The sequence below is a fragment of the Dasypus novemcinctus genome, chromosome 6, assembly GCF_030445035.2.
Source record: "Dasypus novemcinctus isolate mDasNov1 chromosome 6, mDasNov1.1.hap2, whole genome shotgun sequence".
NCBI classification, from domain to species: domain Eukaryota; kingdom Metazoa; phylum Chordata; class Mammalia; order Cingulata; family Dasypodidae; genus Dasypus; species Dasypus novemcinctus.
Genome location: NC_080678.1, coordinates 44,210,187 through 44,236,087, shown reverse-complemented (window position 1 = coordinate 44,236,087; position 25,901 = coordinate 44,210,187). Strand labels below are relative to the sequence as shown.

General features: G+C 42.2%; 1 protein-coding gene across 50 annotated transcripts in view; it reads right to left on the bottom strand.

Moving 5' to 3' along the window:
- SORBS1 (sorbin and SH3 domain containing 1) overlaps window positions 1-25,901 on the bottom strand; it is a 269,353-nt gene that overhangs the window by 189,842 nt on the left and 53,610 nt on the right. The gene's annotated exons all lie outside the window — the stretch shown is intronic.

Sequence of the window (25,901 nt, the reverse complement as noted above, 5' to 3'; positions counted from 1 at the left end):
GTCGTCTTTTTGTCCGCTTCTGTTGTTGTCAGCGGCATGGGAATCTGTGTTTCTTTTCATTGTGTCATCTTGCTGCATCATCTCTCCGTGTGTGCAGCACCATTCCTGAGCAGGCTCCACTTTCTTTCGTGCTGGGCAGCTGTCCTTACGGGGCGCACTCCTTGCGCTTAGGGCTCCCCTATGCAGGGGGCACCCCTGTGCAGCACAGCACTCCTTGCATGCATCAGCACTGCGCATGGGCCAGCTCCACACAGGTCAAGGAGGCCCGGGGTTTGAACTGCGGACCTCCCATGTGGTAGACGGACGCCCTAACCACTGGGCCAAGTCCGCTTCCCAAGGATATAGGTTTTAGGGGAAGTGCACATTCTTAGCATGTTTATCTACTCTCTGTATCCCATTATGGCAACTATCACTAACCTTTTTATTTAAAATAAATAAAAGACATAGGATGTTAGCAGCCAGGATGGCAAGTGGGTAAGTGAAGGGGGCCTCTCTCTTTGCCTCGGCTGCTTGTATACCATGACCCCACAACAATGCTTCCAGATAATTTCCTGGGCTGTCCAGTCTTAGAAGAGCTGAGCTCTTATATTCCCATGTGAGCACATTTTGGCAGAACGAGAAAGGTCTGGGAACATCCAGTCATCAGAGGGGCCTTCAAGGAATAGCTCCGAGGCCCACAGGTACCTTGATCAGGTCCTTATTATCCACCAAAGAGCAGAACACTGACGATCAATGCAATGCCTGGAAACCTGTCAATACAGCTGAGAACTTCTCTTCCCAGCTTTCCACTTTGTGGTCACTTATCGACCTTAAACACTCTCAAGTAAATAATGGCAAAGTAAATGTTACATACCGCAACGATGACAGCTCAGAGTAAGCTGGTTCCCTGAAGGCACCAGCCTGGAAAGACCTCTTCCCTGTCATCACCAGTGCTGCCAGGTAAACTTCACACAACCCAGCACCAGAGGAACCCATGGCTGGTCAAGCTCACCTTCCTGACTGCCAGGCCCAGCAGCAATACACAGTATCCTTCACAGAGCAAGGAAACTCTCAGGCATTCCTTTCAAGCTAAGGGTCCTCCACTTGACTCATAATACCAATTTGGAGGAGCATGAGTAGGGAAGGAAGTCTGGAAAAGCACGAGATACTAATTTGTCTCTTCCACAACCATCAGTTTTTAGGAGATCCATTATTTCCTGCAGTACTCTTACATCCTCACCTCAAACCAGACCTCTCTCTAACCTCATCCTCCAAAAGAAATCACAAGATTTATTCCAGGCCCTGCCAAAGGCTGAACCATCACCTCCCTCACTGGTCTCCTCATCTCTGCCCATCCCTAAAACACAGAACAACACTGGTTGCTGTGGAAGTCGCCTTAGCACCCACATTCCTACAAACATCAACCAGATAACCCAACAGCTCTGGCCTCTCCTATTACATGTCTCTCTCCTTCAAAGTATAGATCATTCATAATTTTACAGTGTTTCGTGTGGATCTTTTTTTAAACCATTTTACATTTCCCACTAACCTACACATATGGACAAGAATCTATGCTGCCATTTTTGTTTGCCTTTTTTTAAGGGTTTTGTTTGTTTCACTGGCTGATCTCTGTATCCAAAATGGTTCCCTGGAATCCTCTGGATTCCTTGAAAATACATCCCCAAATCTCATGCCTCCCAGATAAATGATGATCAACCCAACGCATTCCCCAACTACTCGGTCTTACCTCTGGCCTCTGGAATTTAGGTAGCCACTAATTAGTCCAATAATTTAGTGGATTAGAAAGAACTTTGCTTAGAAAGCCAATCTAGTCGTGGTGTCTGCTAGCCCAACTGGAACTTCCAAGACTATGTTCACCTACATATATTATCTATCATGAAAAAGAAGCTTACCAAGTGATGAATGAGAGAAGACAATGACGACATGCCATTCAAAGCTCCTACTAGACCCCAACAAGAGTCTTCACCCAAGCCTGAAGTTCAAAGCAACTGCTCTCCACGTTAAAGTGCCATTAACATGGCATAATACTGGTTTCAGACTCAACAGAAGTAGTTATCATAAGGCTAGTTATAAGGCATGAGGCTGGCCTAAATTTCATAAACTAATCAATGTGAGTTCTTCACATTACCCTTTGGCTCCTATAAACTTACAGGTCCTGGACCATTGTCCCTGCGACCTGGGTGTGTCCTAATTCCACTTAACTATATGACCTTGATGCATCCTGCCCCTTACTGATTCCTAGTTTAGACTCCTGGCTCTATCTTGACCACTGATGCCTGTCCGGGCTGGACATGCTCCGAGAGCCTTGCGCAGAGCTTGACACACAAGGAACATCTGTTGGCAGGATCCGTACTGTACCTATCTATTCATCTGCTCCCTCAGAGTAGGCTTCTCCTTGTTCTGAATCCAAGGTCCAATGTGTTTCCTAAGCTCATGGCAGACACTCTCTTTCCCTCTCCCTCCCAGACTCCAACTCTTCCATCAATAATCCCAGATGGTCTAGGAGAGAAGATTCCCCAAGCGGCCTTGAAGCTGATCAACTCAGGAAACAAACAAATCAGAATGATTATCTTCATTTTCTTTTTGTGCAGTTTTTTTTTTAAATCACACTGTATTTTATTTAAGATGACTTTTTAAAAATCGTTCTAATATGCAAAGTGAGCTCATTTTTGACATTAAAAAGAACTTCTGTTTCCCAGAATAAATCCCTTTGAGGCCATGCCCAGACCCACAGTGCCACATCCTCAGGACTTGAACGCTGTTGAAGCATCTAAGATGCTCAATGCCAAGGTGGCTCCCACTTCCCAAACACCTTTTGCCTCTATTCCCAGTGCCCAGCTGTCCTCTTTCTGCACCCATTGGCAGAGGAAAGTGGATCTTTGAGAGCTTTTTAAAGCTCTCCCACCTACTCTACAGATTCAGTAGGAAGGAGAATGAAAGTTTCCAAGTTCGCTGAATGACAGAATGCTCATAAAATAGAATAAAATTAGTCAAAAAATAGCAAGATGATTTTAGTTTCCCCTTCAAAAAAAAGAGCACGCCTACTTTAAATGATTCAGTGACTTCATACTTTTTCTTCCACTGTGATATTCATTTCTCCCTCCCCCTCCACTCCTAAAACAATATAGGGGCCAGGACAACATTCCTATTCTATCTGACCACTGAGAAAATCTTGACAGCCCAGAGTACCTCATGTAGGCAGCCTAGGCTCTTGCTCCAGAGTTCTTTGCACTTTCTGTCTCTCTCTGCCTGCAAAGCTGTTGCCATGTCTGAGGCACTCTCACCAGTGAAAGGTCAGCCCAAATGTCACTACCTCTTCACCAAGGCCAGCCCTGACTACCTAACCTTACTTCCACCAGCAAAAGCCACTATTAGACCCCTTTCTGGGTAAAACTTACCACAATCCTTAATTATCTTAGTCATTCAGGTTCCTCTCCTCAGTATAAAAGCTCCACGAGGGCAGGAATTTTGTCTGACTTTATTCATTGCTGAAACTCCAAAACACACAACAGTTCCTGGCACAAAAGTCCTCTGCAAATAGCCACTGAGCAGGCGGGGGGTGGGGATGGGATGAATGAGGTAAGCAGGAACAGGGCTGAGAGCCCTCCGAAGATGCCCCACGCCATGACTTCATCAGGGCGTCTGGGAAGGGCTCCCAGTCCCTCAGCCTTGATTCTTCTCAATCCTGTTGCTACTCACGCTCCTACACCAATCTCATGGCACACACTGGACATCCCTTGGAAACTCAGTTCCCAAGTGTGGCTGCTTCTACTCTGCTTCCATTCAGCCATCCTCAGCTGAGAAAAGTCAGGCATCCACAGGGATGTCTGACCTTCTATGATCCCAAGACCCTCAGGGATCTCAATCTGGCTCCTCCAGTCTTATTTCCAATACCACAGCCTCCCACTTAACACTCCATCACCACCAATCAGCTCACAGCTCAGCATTATGGAACCACCACTCCTAGAATCTAAACTTTGTTCAGGCCTCTCCTTCAGCTTGAAATATCCTTCTGCTGCCTCATTATGTGTTAGCTTCCTCTTATCCTTCAAGACTCCCCAGGCTGAGTTTGGTGCCTTCCCCTGTATACCCCACAACCATGACACTTACCTCAACACCCTGAAATTACCTCTCAACTTTCTGCTTCCACCATCTGATTGTGAGCTCCTGAGTGGTCAAGGTCCCATCCAATTCACTTCTGTTCACCCTGAGCCTGGCACAATAAGTATACACTGAACTGAATTACCTTGTTTCTCCTTTACTACTCCCATATCCACAGTGACTTCCTAAAGAACCATAACACTCAGCACAAGGAATAGACAATGTTCTCTAGTTAAGCATGTTTATTAAAGTCAATGGAAAGGAAATTACTGGGGTGGTAGCTTCATTATCATCATCATCATCATCATCACTATTATTATAAAATAGAAGACTTGAAAGGCAAGTGGCAGAAAAGTATGGCAAACCATACAGGTTCTACACCAGGCCCATGGCATGTTCTTTAGACCTAAATACAGTTTTTCATGCATTTGCACAAACTATTTAAAGGTCAAAGATTTTCTTGACTGTGGTGGTGGTTACTAAAATCTACACATGAAATAACTTAGAACTATACACACACCCACACACATAACACAAGTGAATATAAAAATGGTAAAGTCTGAAGAAGGTCTATAGATTGTACCAATGTGACCTTATACTATAGTTATTTAAAATGTTACCATTAGGGGAAGCTGGGTAAAGAGCACACAGGACCCTTCTTTTTTTTGCAACTGGCTGTGAGTATATCATTTCTAAATAATAAGGCTGAAGATTTTTAATTGAAGTGGTGAAACCCCCACTTACCAACCCACTTTTCAGAGTAGTCCCCCCGCTTACTGGTTTATAGAAGTTTCTAGAAACTTAAGTTAACATACCCACCTCTTCATGTTTATTCATAGGAGGCTTGCTGCCTTGCCAGAAAACTTACTGTTTCTAAAGCTGGCTCTAACCAGTTCTAGTCACAGAGCACACTTGGCCTCCATTTTAGGACCAAGCATAACCGCAACAGAGCATGTTCCATTTAACCCCAACCTTTCCTAACTGGATTAGCCCACATCATCCTTACCCATGCCCACTCCGTCACCATTCCCAAACTGGACTGGCCCAGGTCATCTCACCCCATCCTTAGCCACTCCTTTAAGCCCACCTTCCCTAGATGATATAAAACCCCAGCATCCATTTTGTCCGGGAAGATAATCTGAGGCTTGCATCAAGTCTCCTTGTTGACTGACCACTCAACAAATGCTTTTCTCAAGATCCTGATGACTCAGTATTGGTTCCTACGCACATCAGGCAAATGGGCTCTCTGGGCAGAATCAATGGGGCCCCGATAACACCAATGGGAGGAGCTGGGTAGTAGCTGCTCCCCTTTATTCAGGGCCTGGCTCTAGGTCTCCCTGACGCTGAGGCTATGTCAGTTGCCATTTATCGTGGCCCTTGCACTGGCTTTTCTCTTAAAGAAGAGAAATACTTGTCTAAGAACAGCAGGAAAATCAAAGAACAAGAGGATTTTGTGTTAAAAAATTTTTTTTTAATTTTTAAAGTACAACATTTTTGTGAAAGTGAAGAACACTCTTAAGAGTTTAATTTGCAAGCTCCCACCCTTCATCCTGTATTACCTGCTGACTTCTGAGGCACTGAAGTTTGGACTCCTGGACCGTAGTCCATTAGCACCAAATTTCTTACTTTAAAATCAGCCATAAATGTTAAAGCTAAACCAGTGGAAAAGAACATAGCCCAAGTACACAGTATCATATTCTCCCCGAAATATTTTGGTTCTTTCGTCTCACCTTTCCTAAGAACACAGTATCCCAACATTCTCAGCCAACAAGAGGCAGTTCTAACCCTTATGCATGATCACATCCAGATAAACGAACAGGGTTTCTCTTCTCCACTGAAACTGCAATTCTATTTAGTAGAGAAAGGAAAAGGCCCTTGGGATTTGTATTCCCCCACCTTTCCCATTACTCCATAGATGTATTTGGAATGCAACTGTCCCTGAAAAGTGGGCGAGATAAGTCAAAGAGAACCTCAGGCAAATTGCCCAGTGAGATGCGCTGTAAAAGTAACAAAAACTGGATTTCAGAGACTCGTTTTTTTAAAAAAAGAATGTAAATTATCTAATATTTTTATATTGATTACTTACTGAAATGCTAATATTTTGGATATACTAGATTAAATAAAATACATTAATAAGTTCATGTCACCTGTTTCTTTTTACCCTCGCTACTTGAAATTTAAAATCACACGAGTGGCTCACATCTTATTTCTATTGCAAAGTTCCCTGCTAAATAAAACCACCATTCTCTAGGAGATACTCATCCTTCTAGCATTAGGATTACAATCATAATGATGAAAACAAGGGCTTTGATCAAACCTGGGTCTCCACTTACCAACTGTATGATCATAAGCAAGTTATTCATCTCACGGACACTCAGGTTCCTCTCCTATACATAGGCATAATGACATCCAGCTGAGCTGCAGGTGATAGCAAATAACATAATGTAGCAGGAAGCAGCTAGCATGGCACCTTCCCAGAGCCGGTACCCAACACCTGTGTATTTTCCTCCCTTCTTCCTTCGCTGCCTTCATGGACACAGAATTTGAACCTAGGCTCTCCTGGCATCACATTTACTAACCACAGTGTCCAGCACTGCACAGGAGCTGCAGCTGGCACATTGGTTCTCCATCTGTAGCATACAAAGGGATCAACTGGTGAAGGCCCAATTCTTCCCACCACCCCCCCATCCTGACTCTGCCCACTTGCTGTGGAGCCAGGAATGTGCATTGTGCACAAGCACCTCAGAGCATTCTGATGCCCGTGGTCCAGGAGTCACACTGAGAAACAGACACGGCTGAGAACTGTGACAATACCAGCATGGCTGCCCCGGGGCTTCCCCTGGCCACAGTGAGACAGGGCAGCCTGGACCAGAAAATGATGGTCCCTGGAGAGGCCAGGAGCTGACCATAGGCCTTTCCCCAGCAAAGGGCTATTTTCTAGACATCTTTCAAACCTAAATAGGAAATGTCTGCCCTGAGCACCACTTCAAACACCGGAATGCAGCTGATACTTCCTGCCCTCGTGCAAGGCCCCTGAGAGGGTCAAAGGATATGCAGTTTTATGATGCCCAAAAGAACTGCCAAGCAGCCTCTGAAGAAACTGCGCTGCTTAGCACTCCCACTAGCGTCACGCGAGAGGACTCCGGGACAGGCTCTTTCAATCCTTGCCCAGTACCTAATGCACCAACTCTTGCCTGAATGCTCTGGATTTCAGTCTAAATCCCCATGCTCTTGTACCAGCTTTCCTAGTCACCAATGGAAAGGGGCCAGGACTTCCATGCACAGACTGCAAATTCCAGCATCCCATTTAATTCCAGGGCCTTCAGCCATTTGAAGCACATCTTCCTGAGCATGAATGTTGGCCAGACAGATCAACTGGACCCAGGAGGCACACTAATGGCAGAAAGCACTCTCCTTACCTACACCGGCCATTACTCATTCCCTTGAAAGAAAAGCCCTTCTCGGTGCTAAACCACCTCTACTACCTCAAACAAGTACAAAAAAGCGATTTCTTGGGGAGTAAAAATTATAAGATTCCTTCCCCAATACTATTTCCATCACTAACATATGCCAAGAAATTCAATCTTTTCCTGTTTCCTAGGGCAAATTTCCTCTCTATCTATGGAAAAACTCGATCTGAATGAATTGCCACATTTCCCCCACTAAATCCAAACAGCCTCAAATTATTGTTGTTAATCAGGTATAAAGTGAATTAGGACTGAATCTGAGAAGTCTGACATGTTTATTTCTAATGCATGAAAACTATCTGGGGTTTATTCAGAGTGTAGCAATGTAAATTTAGAGTGCACACTGCCTTTGGACCTCAGCCCTGGACCTGCACCACATAGCATTTTCCCCAAATCACCCACCTTCTTTGGAAGAGTCTGCTTCTCACATCCTACTGCCCTACAGTCCTCTTCTGTCTCACAGACAGAACATGCTGGTATAACTTGAACACAGCTGGGTCTCCATGTAGCCCACTGTCCCATCCAACCATACAAGCAAAGAATCAAGTACTAACACAATAAAAATTCAAAACTTTATTATATCTCGTATTAAGCACCAAAGAGAAAGAAGAAACTTCCTAACCCACAGGCAAGTTATCTTTAAAATCCTTCCTCCTTTCCTGACCCTTGGTATCCCATACATAGCAGCTGCTTCTCTAAATACCCTCTTCTTCCTCTCCTCTTCACCTCCCCACTCTTCCCAACTCTGTTTTCTTCTCTCCCACAAGTGTTGGGCCTTTTCAGACACATCTTTCTCTCCCTCGCCCCCCTCTCTCTTACACACACACACCCCCCCAACCAGACTGACCCCAGTCTCTAGTCCTCCAACTCAGCCTCTAACTCACTGGCCTGGCTCTACATGAGAAAGATCCAGGAACTGACCTAAGGAAAAGAAAATCTTCTCAGAAGGCAGAGTATGGGGAAATATGAGTAACAGAAGATAAAACTCCTTTTAGAAGCAAGAAAAGGGAAAGCCCATGAACACGCACAGTGGTACGTGGCAAGGGGCAGTGAGTGCAGGACACTAATGCCTGGTACTGCTAAATGGCACCAATTAGATCAGCTGGGCCCAGCTTCAGAAAAGATGCTCTTTATATCCAGGTTACACCTCTGCTGGATAGAGAAACCCAGCATAGCCATTAATAAACCACACCACCTTGGTACCCCAAGAGTTCCTGGATATATCCATAGCTACATTAACTAGGATAAAACAGTATACGGAGATGGCATTTTCCAGGTCTCTATCTGCAGCAGAGATCCATCCTGGTGCTTGAAGGAGTGAATGATTTAAAAGTGGGCCTAGCACCATGAAGAACTTCTGAGATGGCTTTGCTTATGCAAATAGGTCCAACTTTCATTTGCCATGCACTGAGCTCCAACAGGCAGTGTGGGAGGCAGGGAGGAGAAAGAAAGAAAAATGTGATGAAAATTACCCAGGACCAACTTTCAAGGAAGCAAGTAGAGAGGACAAGAGCCATACAAGGTAAAAACAGTGATTTCAAGGGAGTTAACAGGACAGATATAGGAGAGCTGCAGGCACAGCACAGTAGAAAGAATTCTAACCTAAGCCCTGACTCAGTCACAGATTAGCTGTGGCCTTGGAAAAGTTCCTGCACCTCTCTGAGACTATTTCCATTCCTGCAGAATGAGACAGTTGGCCACAGTTGATCTGGGTTCCCTTCTAGCACTGACAATCCCCAGTTCAATGAGTTTAAGGCTACCTGCTGCAGGGGTCATGAACAAATAGGTGGAGAAAAGAATGGCAGGCTGGAGGAGTACAAACGAATAAATTTCAAAACTTAATACTAATACCTGATTGTCACTTTAAGAAAATACTTTCAGCTTCAAAAGCTGCAGTTGTCAAGTGTGGTCGGTGATCACCGGTCAGTTTCTGAGCTCATTAATCTTAACAACTGAACAATGTGCATGCTGTACTTCAAGCAAACTGTTTATGGGCCACACTGAAGACACATTAAGGAAGAAGGGTAGTGCCTTCCTCCCACCATGGTGAAATGCTCCACATCCAATGATGGGAGTGGGCCCGAAATCATTACCCAGGTTTGCAGAAGAACAAACAGGCTCACAGAGACTGACTGACTCTCCAAGTCACATGGCTAGGAGGTGGCAGAACCAGGAAAGCAGCCCAGATGGTCTGACTCCCCACCTAACGTTAAATGTCAATTAGATAACTGTGTGGGTTCCCAACAAAGCTTGGACATTTAGAAACCCCCACGCAGATGCACCTGACTGTTCCAAGAGGATGGGGGAGGATTATGGGAGGGAAAAAAAAAAAAAGAAAGAGCCAGAAGTGACCGTTCCTTCCTCTACCACCTCAACAAGCAAGTTGATCACCTGCTGTGGGGGTTGATACCCACCTGTCCTGTTACATGTACAAATTCCCATCTTCAAGCAATGCCTCTAAAACTGAGGATATTCATCTAGAGTCCAGTCAAAAACATATGCAAATACAACACAAAGAGTGAATGCTAATGTTAACTATTTCTATAGTTTATAATTATAATAATGTTTCCATCAATTGTAACAAAGTTATCACACTAATGCACAATGTTAATAATAGGGAAAACCGTGGGGGAGAAGTTATATGGGAACTCTGTATTTTCTGCAAAAATTTTCTGCAAACCTACAACTGCTCTAGTAATTAAAAATAGTTTTTTTCATCATATGCAAAGACTCCATCACTCTCTAACTTTATCCATGGGCAACTCATTTCACCTCTCAATGCCTCAGTTTTCTCATCTGCAGGATGGAGATGACAGTCCTTTATCTCATAGGGTTATGATGAGAAATACAAGAAAGAATGAATGTAAGTGCTTAGACACAATGCCTATGATGATTGTTAGTCATTACCACTCTAATATTTTCTGGGCAGGGAGTTTAGAGCAGTCATCAGATGCTCAGGGGATCCATGACAAAAATTAAGAATTCCTGTTCTACACACCATCTTGGAATGGAATTCAGACCATCCTGAGGGAAGGGAAGTAACTCCTTTGGCTTCCTCATTTCTCCAGAAGGAAGGCATGAGACTTTCTATGCCCCCTACTCCAGAAGGACAGAAGAAAAAGACAGATGAGTTGCCCTGGAGGCAATAATCATTTCTGTGGCTGGGAAATGCCTTCACAGACCACTTATGGCCCCAATCTAAAAGTGAGAAATCAGAAAGAAGAACTCCAAATCCCAACTCCAGTGTATACCAACTTAGGATAAACCCACTCCCTCCTGGACCATCAGGGATCAGGAAGGGGAGCTTCTGGTACTGGGGTGCAGTCCTTATGTTCCAGGTGTCCAGTCATTTTTCCTGTACCTCCTAGTGAGGAATTGTGAAAAAGAGAATTGATGACACCTGAGATGCAAGGAGGTTATGTGCTGAGACAGGAAGATAGTTCAAACCTGAGGTCCTAGTCTAGAAAGAGCTCATTAATGAGGGAAAGAGTACAGAAAGGGGAAGAGGAGGGAAACCATTTAAATGCTGGCTTTGCTGCTTTCTGGCTTCATATCCTTAGATAAATTACTCTCTGAGTAATTACCTCTCTGAGCCTTAGTTTCTCCATTCATAAGATGGTGCTAATTAAAACTTTTTAACAATCTGACAAGGAAAATAAGAAAACAATTCAGTTTACAATAGCATCTAAAATACCTAGGAATATTTTTAACCAAGGAGGTGAAAGACACCAAAAACTACAAAACATTGCTGAAAGAAATTAAAGAACTAAATAAATGGAAGGACATCTCATGTCATGGGTTAGAAAACTTCGTATTATAAAGATGGCAATACCACCTAAACCAACCTATAAATTCAATGTAATCCCTTTCAAAATTCAAGCAGCCATTTTTGAAGAAATGGCAAAGCTGGAACACAAGGGAATTACACAGGGCCCTAAAGCACAGCCGAAACAATCTTGAAAAAGAACAGTTAAAGGACTCACACTTTCTGATTTTCAAACTTACTACAAAGCTGCAGTAATTAAAATGCTATGGAACTGGAATAAGAACAACAGTATAGGATCAATGGAATAGAGACCTATAAATCAGTGGAATAGAACTGAGAGTCCAGAAATCAATCCACACATCCATGGCCAGCTCAATTTTCAAAAAGAGTGCCAAGTTTTCAATGGATAAATAAATGTCTCTTCAACAAATAGAGCTGGGACAGTTGGAAATCTAGATGCAAAAGAATGAATGTGGATCCATATCTCTCACCATGTACAAAAATTAATTCAAAATGAATTGAAAACCTAAATATATGAGCTAATACTATAAAACTCTTTCAAGAAAATATAGGGAAATATCCTCAGGACCTTGTAGTAGACAATGGATTTTTAGATGTTACACCAAAAGCATAAGCAACAACAAAAAACATAAAATGAATTTCATCGAAATTTAAAATTTTTGTGCAAAGGACATTATCAAGAAAATGAAAAGACAACCTATTACAATGTGACAAAATACTTAGAACACATGTATCTGATAAGGGTTTAATATCAAGAATACATAAAGAAATCCTACACTCAAAAATACAAATAATCCAGTTAAAAAACAGGTCAAGGATTTGAATAGACATTTCTCCGAAGAAGATATTCAAATGGCCAATAAGTATATGAAAGGATGCTCAACATCATTAGCCATTAGAGAAATGTAAATTAAAACTATAAGCTATTTCACACCCATTAAGATGGTTCTTATTTTAAAAACTGAAAATACGTGTTGGCAAAGATAAGGACAAATAGGAACCCTCATACATTTCTGGTGGGAATGTAAAATGTTGCAGCTACTGTGAAAAACAAAGTTAAATATAGAATTACTGTTGGACTCAGCAATTCCACTCCAAGATATATGCCCCCAAATTGAAAACAGACAGATATTTCTTCACTAATGTTTATTGCAGCAATATTCACAATTGCCAAAAGGTGGGAGCAACCCAAGTGTTCATCAACAGATGAATGACTAAAGAACAAAATATGGTATACCCATACGAAGAGATATTATACAGCCATAAAAAGAAGTGAATTGCTGGTACATGCTATGTGGAAGAACATCATGTTGAATGAAATAAACCAGACACAAAAGGACAAATATGGTATGATTCTATTTATATGAGATATCTAGAATAAGCAAATTCATAAGGACAGAAAGCAGAGTAGTGGTTGACAGCAAGTCAGGATGGGGGTGGGAGGAGAATGGGGAATTATTGCGAAATGAGTATGAGTTTTGGTTTGGACTGATGAAAATAGTGATAAAAGTTACACAGTATTGTCAAAGTACTTAATGTCAAAGAATTTTCCACTTAAAATGGTTAAAATAATTTTGTTTATATATGTTTTACCACAACTAAATTTTTCAAATAAAAATTTTTAAAGTTCTTGCTTCACAGAGGAGTTACAAATGGCAATCATATGAGATAATCTCTGTATATACTAACACAGTATCTGGTACATCCTGAGTGCTCACTCAATTAATGCCAATTATGATGATGATGATGATGATGATGATGATGATGATGATGATGATGATGATCGAGGCAAAGGTTAGCACAGTCATGAAGTCTTATTTTATTATTGGTTTTTGGTTGTTTAGATAATCGTTATACTAAAAATAAAATCCAGGCAGGTTTGTGAGGAGAAATACCATCAGTAGAGAGAACCCAAGGTCCTTGGCTCAGAACATATAGAGGTCTAACTGCGAAATCCCAACTCTGGATCCTCAGTCCAAAATGTTCCATGCAGGTAGCAATAAAGGTGCGTAACAGAAGGGCCAACCCCAATGTCATATGTCCTGTCCAGTCTCAGCTGGAACAGCCTCAACTCCATAAGGAACCTGTCTACTCTAACAGTTAAGTCTATTAATCGACAATGGGGAAAGTAATTACTACTTCATAAATGCACTGTTGGGTTAAATGAAATACTTTCAAAGCAAGGAATACTTAGAAGAAAATAAGTATAAAAATAAAACTGGGGTGGTTTCTGATGGCAAAAAGGCTGGAACAACAGTTTCCATGGCATCCCTGGCTCCCGAAATCCTGAACTTCAATCTGTCATTCCTCCACGGCTTCATTTCACTGGCAAACTGGGAATGAGTTAGAAAACCAACATGCTTTTGTCCAAGTCCAAGTGATTCTCTCTAATATAAAATATATGTTTATCATAGGAAGCTGGGAAAACGAAGGAAATCTCAAAGGAAGCACAATAATCCAACCACTGCTCTTAACTTGTTGATTAACTGCTATCAGCTTTTTTTTTTTTAAGGCAAATTATTTTCATTTAAAGACTTAATATCACAATAAATTTCCTAAAATGGCCTATTAGTTTCCTAGCTGGTAAAACAAATACCAGGTAAAGAGCTGGCTTGACAGGAATTTACTGCTCAGGGTTTCAGAGGCTAGAAGGTTTACTTCTTTCCAGGGTCGGTATCTTCTAGTGACCAGCAATCTTTGGGGTTCCTTGGCTTTTCTGTCACATGGCAGTGCATGTATGTTCTCCTTTCTCTTCTTGCTTCCCCCAGGCTTCTCCCTCTGTCCGACTTTCACTCTGCTTAAAAAAGGACTCCAGTAATCCAGATTAAAACCCAACCTGATTCAGCTGCGCCACACCTTGACTGACGTAACATCTTGAGGAGACCTTATTTACAACGTGTCCACACCCACCAGAATGAGAATCAAATCAAGACCAAGAACAAGAACATGTCCCACTTGGGGTATACAATTCAAACTACGACAGACGGCAAGCATTTCTGAAGATTTGGTAAAAGCAGGAAGAGTCAGGACAAGTATTGAACTGGTTGGCAAAAGGAGACAGAGCGCAAGCACACACACTCATGCATGCGTAGGTGCAGGTCTTGCCACTTGGAGGCCTCTTAAACTCTCTCAGTGCAAGACCATGTCTGGAGCCACCCCTGAACTAAGAAGTTTTTTTAAACATAGAGGATCAAAAAAGAACTCCACCCACTAAAACAATGCTCTTTAAGTATCAAAAAGTCTAGCATTTCAAACAAATGTTTTTAAAAAACCAAAAGCTATGATGTGGTCTTTGGCACAAATCTAAGTCAGTTCCTGGTGGGCCTCCAGGATAGAATTTCAAAAGATACTATAATTATTCTTCATGTTACTGATACTGTTCTATCGGATTCAAATAAATCAAATCATAATGAAAAAGAAAAACAAAACTGAACCTCACTGGCAACACTCTCAGTGCTTAGAAAATATGCATCTTTACCAGCTCCTTTTACAGCTGCCTCATAAAATCATTTTTAATACTGCTTGTGCCAAGGCAATAGGAAGAACGATTTGTTGACTAATTTCAACACACTGCACCCAAGTGATGCTTCCAAAAAGAGTCAAGTATTTAAGGGTAAAATAAAAGGGAGGGGCCTAGTGCAGGAGAGAGAACATAAAACAGATACATTTTGACTCATTTTAACCAAGACTCAAATATACAACTTGTAGATAGATATCTGCTGCTTTTATCTATAAAACCGGTCCTCATCCCCAAGCATATCTAGACACAAGCGAGTAGGGATGTGGGAAAGGATACAGGCACTTTCAAAGTGAGGTCAGCTATCCCCACCCCTGAAAGTCTGTGCTCTTCGCTATTATGCTATCCTTTCATCAAAAATATCCAATTTTTTCCATTCATGAAATATGGCCTCCAACTCACTGGAAAATCTCAATCACTAACTTACTTCCTTTTTAAAGTGATGATTATTGTTTAGTATCTCATATGCACACACACACACACACACACCCACAAACAAAACAGAATTTAAGAACTAAACACACACACACATGAATGCCTACAGAGAGATATACGAAAAAGGAGCACACACAGAAATTAGGGCATCTAAGCCAAAGTAGTTGGTGTCAAACTATCATCACATATAACTATTTGACACTTTCATGGAATAAAGACTGAATATGGCACTTTTTGACACTGAATAAAGCTCCAGGAAACTTTGTGTAGGTGCTGCACTGCTCTCAACTAATGGAGGACAAGCTGCTGAAAGTTCAGATCAGACACATCTAGGTTGTTAAAGATGATCAGTAATGTTAGTTTGCATTTTTAAGGTAACTGTTACTTTTTCCAAAGCATTTATTCATCTATTACATGATTTTATACTGCTTATGTCAGAGCAAGAGAAAGAAGTTAACTTGTTGACTAGCTTCAACAAACTGCACGCAAGACTGCCCTCGGCCTCTTAAGAGGTCAGAAGTCACACAGACAAGGATGTTAGTTCAGCAGGAAAGAACTTTACAATGAAAAAAAAAAGCCATCTGACAATGAAAGCGGTGGCTCCTTGAGAGAGTGAGCTCTTGTATGCAAGCAGAGTTGTATACGTTGGCTTCTAAGGTACCTCACAACTTCAATATTCAGTCTTAAAGTTTCTTGCAGTGGAAGCCATGAGGCCATTGCCCTGTTGCCTTCTCTCATTCCTCATCAATGAAAAATAAGGTAAGATCACTGATGTGGGTCCCAGTGAGGTCTTACCCAAAACTCAGAAGAGCCATAAATAGAGGCAAAGAGCAGGAGCAGAGGTCAATCACGAGCTTAAGAGAAACAGGATTAGTCTCTTCAACAAATGGTGCTAGGAAAACTAGATCTCCACATGCAAAAGAATGATCGTGGGTCTCTATCTCATACCTTATACAAAATCAAATCAAAATGGATCAAATACCTAATGTAACAGCCAGAACTATAAAACTCCTAGAAGAAAACACAGGGAATCATCTTCAGGACCTTGTGTTAGACAATGGTTTCTTAGACTTTATACCCAAAGTACAAGTAACAAAAGAAAAAAACAGATAAATGGAACCTCATTAAAATAAAAAACTTTTCTGCAAAGGACTTCATCTTGAAAGTAGAGACAAGCTACAGAATGGGTAAAGCATCTGTAAACCACATATCCCATAAGGATTTTGTTTTGTTTTGAAGATTTTTTATTTCTCTCCCCTCCCCACCCCCCTGTTGTCTGCTCTCTGTGTCTATTCACTGTGTGTTCTTCTTTGTCCAAGCTTGCATTCTTGTCAGCGGCAGCAGGAATCTGTGTCTCTTTTTTTTTGTTGCATTATCTTGCTGCATAAGCTCTCTGCATGTGCAGCACCACTCCTGGGCAGGCTGAAGTTTTTTTGAGTGGGGTGGTTCTCCTTGGGGGCACACTCCTTGCATGTGGGGTTCCTCTATGTGGGGGGACACCCCTGTGTGGCATGGCACTCCTTGAGCGCATCAGTACTGTTCATGGACCACCACACAGATCAGGAGGCCCTGGGTTTGAACCCTGGACCTCCTATGTGGTAGGCGATGCTCTATCAATTGAGCCAAATTCGCTTCCCTCCCATAAGGGTTTAATATCCAAAACATATAAAGAAATCTTTCAACTCAACAACAAAAAGACAAACAACTAAATTTAAAAGAAAAAAAAAATGGTTAATAGACTTGAATAAACATTTCTCCAAAGAAGATATATGAATGGACACAAAGCACATGAAATCAACATCATCAGCCATTAGGGAAATGCAAATAAAAACTACAATAACATACCATTTCACACCCACTAAAATGCCTACTATTATTTAAAAAAAAGAAAAGAAAAGAAAAAATTACGGGTGTTAGAGAGGACGTGGAGAAATATGAACACTCATTCAATGTTGGTGACAATGCAAAACAGAGAAGCCACTGTAGAAGACAGTTTGACAATTTCTCAGAGAGTAAACTACAGAATTACCATATGACCTGGCAATCCCACTTCTAGGTATATACCCCAAAGAACTGAAAGCAGAAACTCAAACAGATTATTTGCACACCGATGTTAATATGGCATTATTCACAATTGCCAAAAAATGGAAGCAACCCAAGTGTCCATCTGTCAAGTGATGAATGGATAAACAAAATGTAGGAAGCGGACTTGGCCCAGTGGATAGGGCATCCATCTACCACATGGGAGGTCCGCAGTTCAAACCCCGGGCCTCCTTGACCCATGTGGAGCTGGCGCATGCACAGCGCTAGTGCATGCAAGAAGTGCCCTGCCACATGGGGGTGTCCCCCACGTAGGGGAGCCCCATGTGCAAGGAGTGCGCCCCATAAGGAGAGCCACCCAGCGTGAAAGAAAGTGCAGCCTGCCCAAGAATGGTACCGCACACACGGAGAGATGACACAACAAAAAGAGACACAGATTCCTATGCCGCTGATAACAAAATGTAGTATTATACACGCAGTGGAATATTATTCAGCTATAAAAAGGAATGAAGTTCTGATACCTGTGACAACATGGAGGATCCTCGAAGACATCATGTTAAGTGAAATAATCCAGACACAAAAGAACAAATATTGTAGGATCTCAGTGATAGAAAATAATTAGAAAAAGCAAATTCATAAAGTCAGAATCTAAGAGACAGGGTGAAGGTAAGGGATAGGGAGTTAATGCTCAAAATGTACAGAATTTCTTTTTGGGGTGATGGAAACATTTTGGTAATGGGTGGTGGTGATGGTAGTAGAACATTGTGAACATAATTAACAGGACTGAATTATATATTTGAATGTCATTAAAAAGGGGCATTTTAGGTTGTATATATGTTACTAGAATATATTTTTTTAATCCATGGAACTATACAGCACAGTGAACTCTAAGTTAAACCACTGACTATATACAGTTAATAGTAAAAGTATAAAAATGTGTTTTCATTCACTGTAACAAAATGTGTTTTCATTCACTGTAACGCAAGGTGTTAATCACAGGGTGGCACATGGGAACTTTGTATTTAATACACGATTTTTCTATAAACCCACAACTTCACTATTTAAAAAAAAAAAAGTCTTATTGGCAAGATCTCAAAAGGCCAAAGGATGAAGATGTTACTCCATGTAAGGAAACCCTTTCCCCCTAGGATAAGGCATGACGCTCATGACTTTAGAGAAGACAGGATTTTTCTTTCTCAAAAATGTTAAGGGGGATGATTCACAGGGAAGGGAAAGAGCTAAATCCTCATCTTACATGGTGAGACATTAACAGAAAATGCCCAAAAGCAGCAGAACATGGAAGTTATTTTTAAAATATGCAAGTAAAGAACCAGCTACGGTTTTAAAGTGGCTGCCACTGGAGAGAAGATAGAGGGATGAGGGGGCCAGTTGTTTGGGATACCACAGAACTATTTAATTCTTGCTATTTGACTCTTTAAACTATATGCATAAGTAATTTTGCTAAAAACCACAAAAAAAAATTTAAAAAGGAGTAAAAGAGATAGAGTATCATAGACATATATATTTCCAAACTTAAGGGATAAAAAAAATAATACTTTAGGTAAATGACAAATTTGAAATAGTGTTTACACATTTTCCAGCCCAAATATCATATTCTAACAACTGTTCTGATTAAAGTAATAGTTCATTGAAAAAAATTTTTAAATAATTCCCCTCAAAAATAAAAAAGAAAATTATAAAATTACCAGAGATAACCACTGAATGATTTAGAGGTATTTCTGCCTCTGTAGGTATATATGTATATATACTTATGTGCATCAAAATAAACAGAATTTTCTTTAACTCTTTGGAATTATCCAATGATGGTAAGGTTTTTGTTTTTGGTATTTGGGGGGAGGAAGCATTTTACATTTGAGAGTATATTCCATTAGTCAATATCAAGATTTCATTCTACAAAAATAAGTCAAGGTTGTGCTTATTTTGATGCCATGGTGCATTTACCAAATCCTTTTTGGAAAGTGGTCTTGTGATTTTTCAGAACCCCTAGGATATAAGATTGTAGCAACTGGGGGTTGGGGGGTATTGCAAATGGTTTTGCTCCAAAATTGTGTTATTTTCCTACTCTCTCTGCTTATGAGTCCCTCATGTGTGCATTGTTCTCTTCCCCATGCGAGTCTCTTTGATTCGGTGCATCTCTTTCTCCCCCAAACCTCCTCCTGTTAACTAGCTTTCCTCCATACTCCACCCCTATTTTCTGTTTTATTTCCCTTTCTCACGTCTGTATCATCTCCCCTGCCATCCTTAACCAGATCAATATAGAACTGAAATCATATTCTTATTACTTTTTACGTTTGCAGAATAGAATTGGACAGTCCGTACCTTTAAAAACTGGAATATAAAGTATTCCATTTATCCATTTTCTAAAGCCCATGTTACTGCATTAAAAAAAAAAAAAAAAAAAAAAAGTCAAAGGCAGTTGCTGTCCCAGGCCTAGGACGTAACTTGGAAACCCTAGAAACAAGAGCCCTGATCCCTGCCCAATAAGTCCATGTAGACATGGAAAAGGCCTTGTGTTGGGGAGAGGATGGCTTCCCAGAGTAGCGACCAGGGAAGAGGACTAGCATCAAAGCCAACTTACTTTGTTCCTGAGGCATCACGGGGCAGAGGGGACAAGCACCCAGCCTCCAGCCCAGCATCACACCATGTAGGTGAGGCAGTAGGTCCAAAAGGCAACCCCAAATCTATCCAAGCTTCCATTTATAAGACCCACCAATCCTTCAGTCCTCAAATAAGGGCCTGCCTCTCCTGACCATCTGAAACTCCCAAGTCTTCTTTTTCTTTTTTGAGAGAGGATGTGGGTTTTCAGAAAAATCATGCATAAAATACAGGATTCCCATTGAATCTTTAATTTAAGGTCATTTTCTAGTTGCTTCTTCAGCTGGTATGTGGTAGTGATCCCTCGGTGCCAGGGAGGCTCATCCCCGGGTGTCATGTCCCACGCTGGGGGGAATGCATCGCATCTACACGCTGAGTTTGGCTGTGAGAGTGGCCACATTTGAGTAACATGCAGGCTGTCAGGAGGAAACCCCCAGGCACAATGCTACTCTAGGCCTTGTTCTTATTGCAGGTGTATAGGCTCAAAAGTGTAACCATTAGTATCACGAGCCCACTGTTGGGCCCTCCTTCCTTCCTGGTTCTTGCCGTTGTACCTGGAGGATTGCCGCTGCTCTCCCAGGACCCACAACAGTGACCCCCCCGGCCAGGAAACCAGTACCCCCCCAGCTGTTGTTTTTGTTTCCACTATGAGTATATATAGACATTACCATATACCCTGGGCATATGCCCTGTATAACTCCCTGTCAACCATATATATCCTGTCAATAACATCCCATATCAGTATTCCTCCGCTGCCATTGTTGAACCACTCTGTGATCCAAAACTTCCCGTAAAGTGAATCCCAACATAATGTCAGCTTCAGAAGAGTCTTAGATCACCGAAATTCATATATACAATATACAGTATTTCCCCAGATCCACCATAAAATCTTTTCCCTTGCACAGCAATAATCTTTTAACTTATTCATATCATATTTCCTGAAACTGATGTACAGATTCCAACACTATAGTTTTCAAACAAGGTGACATTTGTGCCATTCCCAATTACCACCCCATCACCAACACCTTGCATTGGAGTGGAACATTTGTTACAACTGATGATAGCACATTTTTATAACTGTACTATGAAAATTCATGGTTTAATAACTTAGGGTTCCCTGTTGTGTAGTGTAGCTCCAGGGATTTTTAAAATTATTACCATATATACGATTTAACATTTCCCCTTTTAATCATATTCAGATACATATGTCAGCCCTGTTAGTTGTGTTCAGTGTTGTGCTACCATCACTCCCATCCATTACTAAAGCATTTCCACCACTCCAATCAGGAACCCCATACATTTTAAGCCCACTGAGTCTTTTTTCACAGAGTTTCTTTTAAAATCAGGTCACCCCTATCGTACACATAGAGGGGTGTTTTTTTTTGGTAACCTGGATGCTAGACAGATCTTGCAAGAGCTGTCCTGATTACACTTTGAACTGTAAGCTCTCTGCCCCTCCAGCTTTGAGAGATCTCACACTTTCCACATGGCCTACTACATCCACGGCCTTCTACGTCCTTTGACCTTCTAGATCACCAAAAAAAATGCTGACCAGGACAGGCCTAAGCACACCCCAAGTCTGCACAAAAGCCCCCCTCACAGAGGATGCAAATCTGGTAGTTCAGTCAGCAGTGAATCCCCCCGCAGTGTTACCACCCAGCCCTTGCTTCCCCAGTGTAGCCAAATTAATTCTTTGCATAATGAGCACACGTGGAGTGGTATCTGCTGCTTATCTCCATGTCAAAAAGGAAGTACGATTCATTTGATATAATCTGTACTCTGAACTTACTACCTGGTTCTTAATCACTGCTGCATTCTTCCCCAGCCATCTCTTATGAAGATACATGAAGAGAGAAAGAGGAGCAAAAAGAGGCTTTCCCCAGTAACCAGGCAATAGTTCCAGTTGTGAAAAACATCCAGTAAAATTTCCAAACAATATATTTCCTACAAATGATGTAGACCAATTTTCATCAAAGAACAAGATGAGAATTTTTATCCAGTGGCACCTGTTCCTCTTGGACTTGCTTCAAACCTGTGTGTGGGCTAATTCTCTGAAATAAACAAAATTCTCTTGTATAACAGAGGTTACAGGGGAACTAAGAGAGTGAGGATTCTGACGGAAGAGAATTTACCCACAGATCGCCTTCACCTAAATGAGAGGGTCAGTCCTCCACCTGCACTGGGTTTGACTCAGCTAAACCTGACCAGAGACATGGAGGAGAGACATCCAAGAATCCCCCTCACTACATATAGCTGAGTGTATGCTCCGGTTTACATTCAATAACAACCTGAACTGGTACAGCCTTTAAGGGCCTCAAAGCTCCCTGTTTCACCCAGCAGAGAGCCAGCATGCCAATCCCAGCTTCAGTCTGTACCCATAAGCCGCCGCCGGAGGCACAATGTCCTGAACAGCAGTTGGCCACGCACGTGTGCGGGAGGTGCAGCTGCCCAGCCTTTTCATATTTACCAGGAAGAAAGAGTGTTGATTTTGCAGATTTTTGATAATGTTTTCACAGCCAGTGTTATTCCCAACCCATTTTAAAATGCGATCCGAACAACACCCCTTTCTTCATCAGATTCCTTGTACTTAAATGGTTCTATCAATGTTGGCCCTGGAAACCCTTTTCTCTTTTTTCTCTCTACTGGCCACACCTAACATTTGGCAGAGTGGAGGAGTGGAGGGAAATAAGTTCTCTTCAATGGCAGTGCAGGGTGGAAAGAAGAAAAGTAAATTCAACATAGGACAGCTGGGCTGAGGACCCTGGCACCAAATAGCTGCAAGACTTTGTGTGGGCCACAGAAGACCATCTAGAAAGGCCTGTTCCAGTTCTAATCATCTTTTGAGTCTGTGGTTGTAATGAATTGACTCCATACTCTGGCTTAAAATTAGTTCCAAATGCAGTAAGCTATGAAAATTACAAAGGACTAGAATGAAAAGTTACTTTATTAAGAGCAAAGAATGGGCAAAGGAACAGGCAATTCTGCCGGAGGTATCTGGCATGCCACCCCAGCAGTGATCCAGGCTAGAAAGAGCCATTGACAAAATGCTGAGAGTTTGCCCAGTCCCTTTTCAAAAATTGGGTTCTTAGGCTGTGTCCTGATTTAAAAAAAAAAAAAAAAACAATCTTGAACATTGACTATTATGTAGGAAAAAGACAAAAACATTTAAGGGAGAAAAGTATATCCTCGGGAGACACAGGAAAAATGCCCTTTAAAGTAAGAACTTTTTCTCTCTCACACACACAAACTCATACACATGCTCTCATCTAGTCTTATGAGTAATTTGCTGCAATGGCTGATGGCCCAGCTAAATCCGTTGTAGCCAGTGGCCTCTGCCAACCACTGAGGCAGCTCGCTTTCTGATACCAGGTCTAATTTTGGTTAAACCTCCAGCTTCAGTCTGGGCCCAGAAAGGGTCCCCTTGGGAAGTATGATTTGTTGGCAGTGATCCTCAAGGGCCTATACCTCAAATAACCTTCAATATGAGAGACACTGTGGATATCAAGCCAGTTCTAGATCCTTATTGCCACAGTTTTGGGAATCTAGCAAGGATCAAATGGTGGTCACCTCAAACACATCATGGTGAACCTATGCATCCATCGTTTATTAAATAGCCATATGTTCAGCACCATGGAGATGGCATAACCTCCATGATGCTTCAATTTCAGAGGTAAAATCAGCCCAGTGAAAACTCAAGACAGCTATGTAAAACAAAAGAAAAATCAGAAAGCCTGTCTTGAGTCATAGAAAAGTTCTAAGAATGATCAAGTGTGCACTGCAAAAGTCACCCAGACTTGAGATGTGCAGTAGGCCCTGAGGCATGAGTAGAATTTGTATAAGTAGAATAGGGAGGGAAGTCACTCCAGGTAAAAGACTTCTTTGGAGGCCATAATGGAAACCATGAGGCTTTCATGTTCTCAGAAATCAATGGCCAGGCCATTTGTTGGCTGCCCAAGAAAGCAACTATTAAGCAACCCACTCCCACTGCTTTACATCTCCCAGGTACAGGCTTTACAGAGGACAGTGGGGCACCTGGGTGGCTGGAGTAAATGTGGTATCCACCACTTATCTCCCTACATGCAGTTCTCAGACCCCTGCATCAGAATCCTTGGGATCTTCCAGACCTGAAGAATCAAAATCTTTGGGGGTAAGGCCAGGGAATTAGCATTTTTAACAAGCAACTCAATATGATCCCCAAAGTATGAGAACTGTAGCTAGCCTGTTACAGACTGTGCCCTACTGAATTAAGGAAAGAAGGATGAGTATCTCATTAGGAAAAGCATTAATGCAGAAACCAAACATGGGAGGTTGGGAGGAGGTGGGTGGCTGGAACATTTAGTGGGGGATATCCTCCTAGGATAAGAGAGAGCTATAATGATCAGCCTCATAGCCACACAGGGAGACCCTCCACTGCAACCTTGGAAGATTATAAGAAAGCAGACAGTTTCTTTTTTCTTTTTTTTTTTTTTTTAAAGATTTATTTATTTATTTAATTTCCCCCACTCCCCTGGTTGTCTGTTCTTGGTGTCTATTTGCTGCGTCTTGTTGCTTCGTCCGCTTCTGTTGTCGTCAGCTGCACGGGAAGTGTGGGCGGCGCCATTCCTCAGCAGGCTGCTCTTTCTTTTCGCGCTGGGCGGCTTTCCTCACGGGCGCACTCCTTGCGCGTGGGGCTCCCCCACGCGGGGGACACCCTTGCGTGGCACGGCACTCCTTGCGCGCATCAGCACTACGCATGGCCAGCTCCACACCGGTCAAGGAGGCCCGGGGTTTGAACCGCGGACCTCCCATATGGTAGACGGACGCCCTAACCACTGGGCCAAAGTCCGTTTCCCCAGACAGTTTCTTTATAGGAGCCAAAGAGGGCTTGAGTTTGGGTGGATCTGGGCCAGAGTCAAAAGAGGAGTTTACCAGTATGATGGATCTGCTCAAGTTTGGCTTAAAGCGGAAGGGACCTTTCTGCCCCACCCCCCACCCAGCCCTGAGAAGTACAGAGGCCACCCCAGTTCCTCAGATACCCAAGGAAGCATTGAAGCTGCCTCCACCCCACTCTGGACATCACAGCCACTGACCTAGGTCCACCAGTGCCCACTCAGCTCTGTCTGGCTACACCATGACCCTGAAATCACATCTACACTCCCCTCCTTCCTGCTAAGGGTCAATCAGTCAGGGCAAGGAGCTCCAGACCCTGGTGGTGTGTGCCCGAGGTTCAGAAAAAAGTGTGGCCACCGACCCAGCAGCAGTGGCATCTGGGAACCTGTCAGAAATACAAATCCTCAGGCCCCATCCTAGAGCTACTGAGTTAGAAAGCCTGGAGGAAGGTCCCAGTAAACTGGTGTTTTTACCATGTTCTCTACATAATTACCATGCAACTAAAGTTTGAGAACCACTGTGTTATGCTGTTAATAATATTAATCATGACAGTAAATCAAAAGTGGCATCCATTTACATAGGTCTAGAAGACATTTCAAATACACCATCTTAGGGATACTCCTTTTGAATCCTAAAGCTCTGTAACTGGCTTGAACCTCACAGCAAAGAAGAAGATTAAGCAGCATTATTATCCCATTTTATAGATAAGGAGACTGGGGCTCAGAGAGGTGAAATCACTGACAAAGAGCACCACCACTCAGGGCCCCAGAATCCACTCTCTGATAAACCACATGAGAGTCATTAAGACGTTAAGTAATTAGAAGTTATTAATACCAGCCCATACCAATTTCTTTCTCCCATGGCCCAAGAGGATACTGCCAGCAGCAGGAATGAAACTGATATTCTTTTCTTCTGGACCGTTGCTACCTCAAGTGCTCTCTAAGGCTGGCCTCCAGTAAGGCTAGGTTTGAACTGAAAAAGCCATTTCAAAACCTCTACAAGCAGATCCACAGAGTCTTGATGCAGGCCTGAACCAGAATGAGACAAGAGTCCTCAACTGACAAACTGG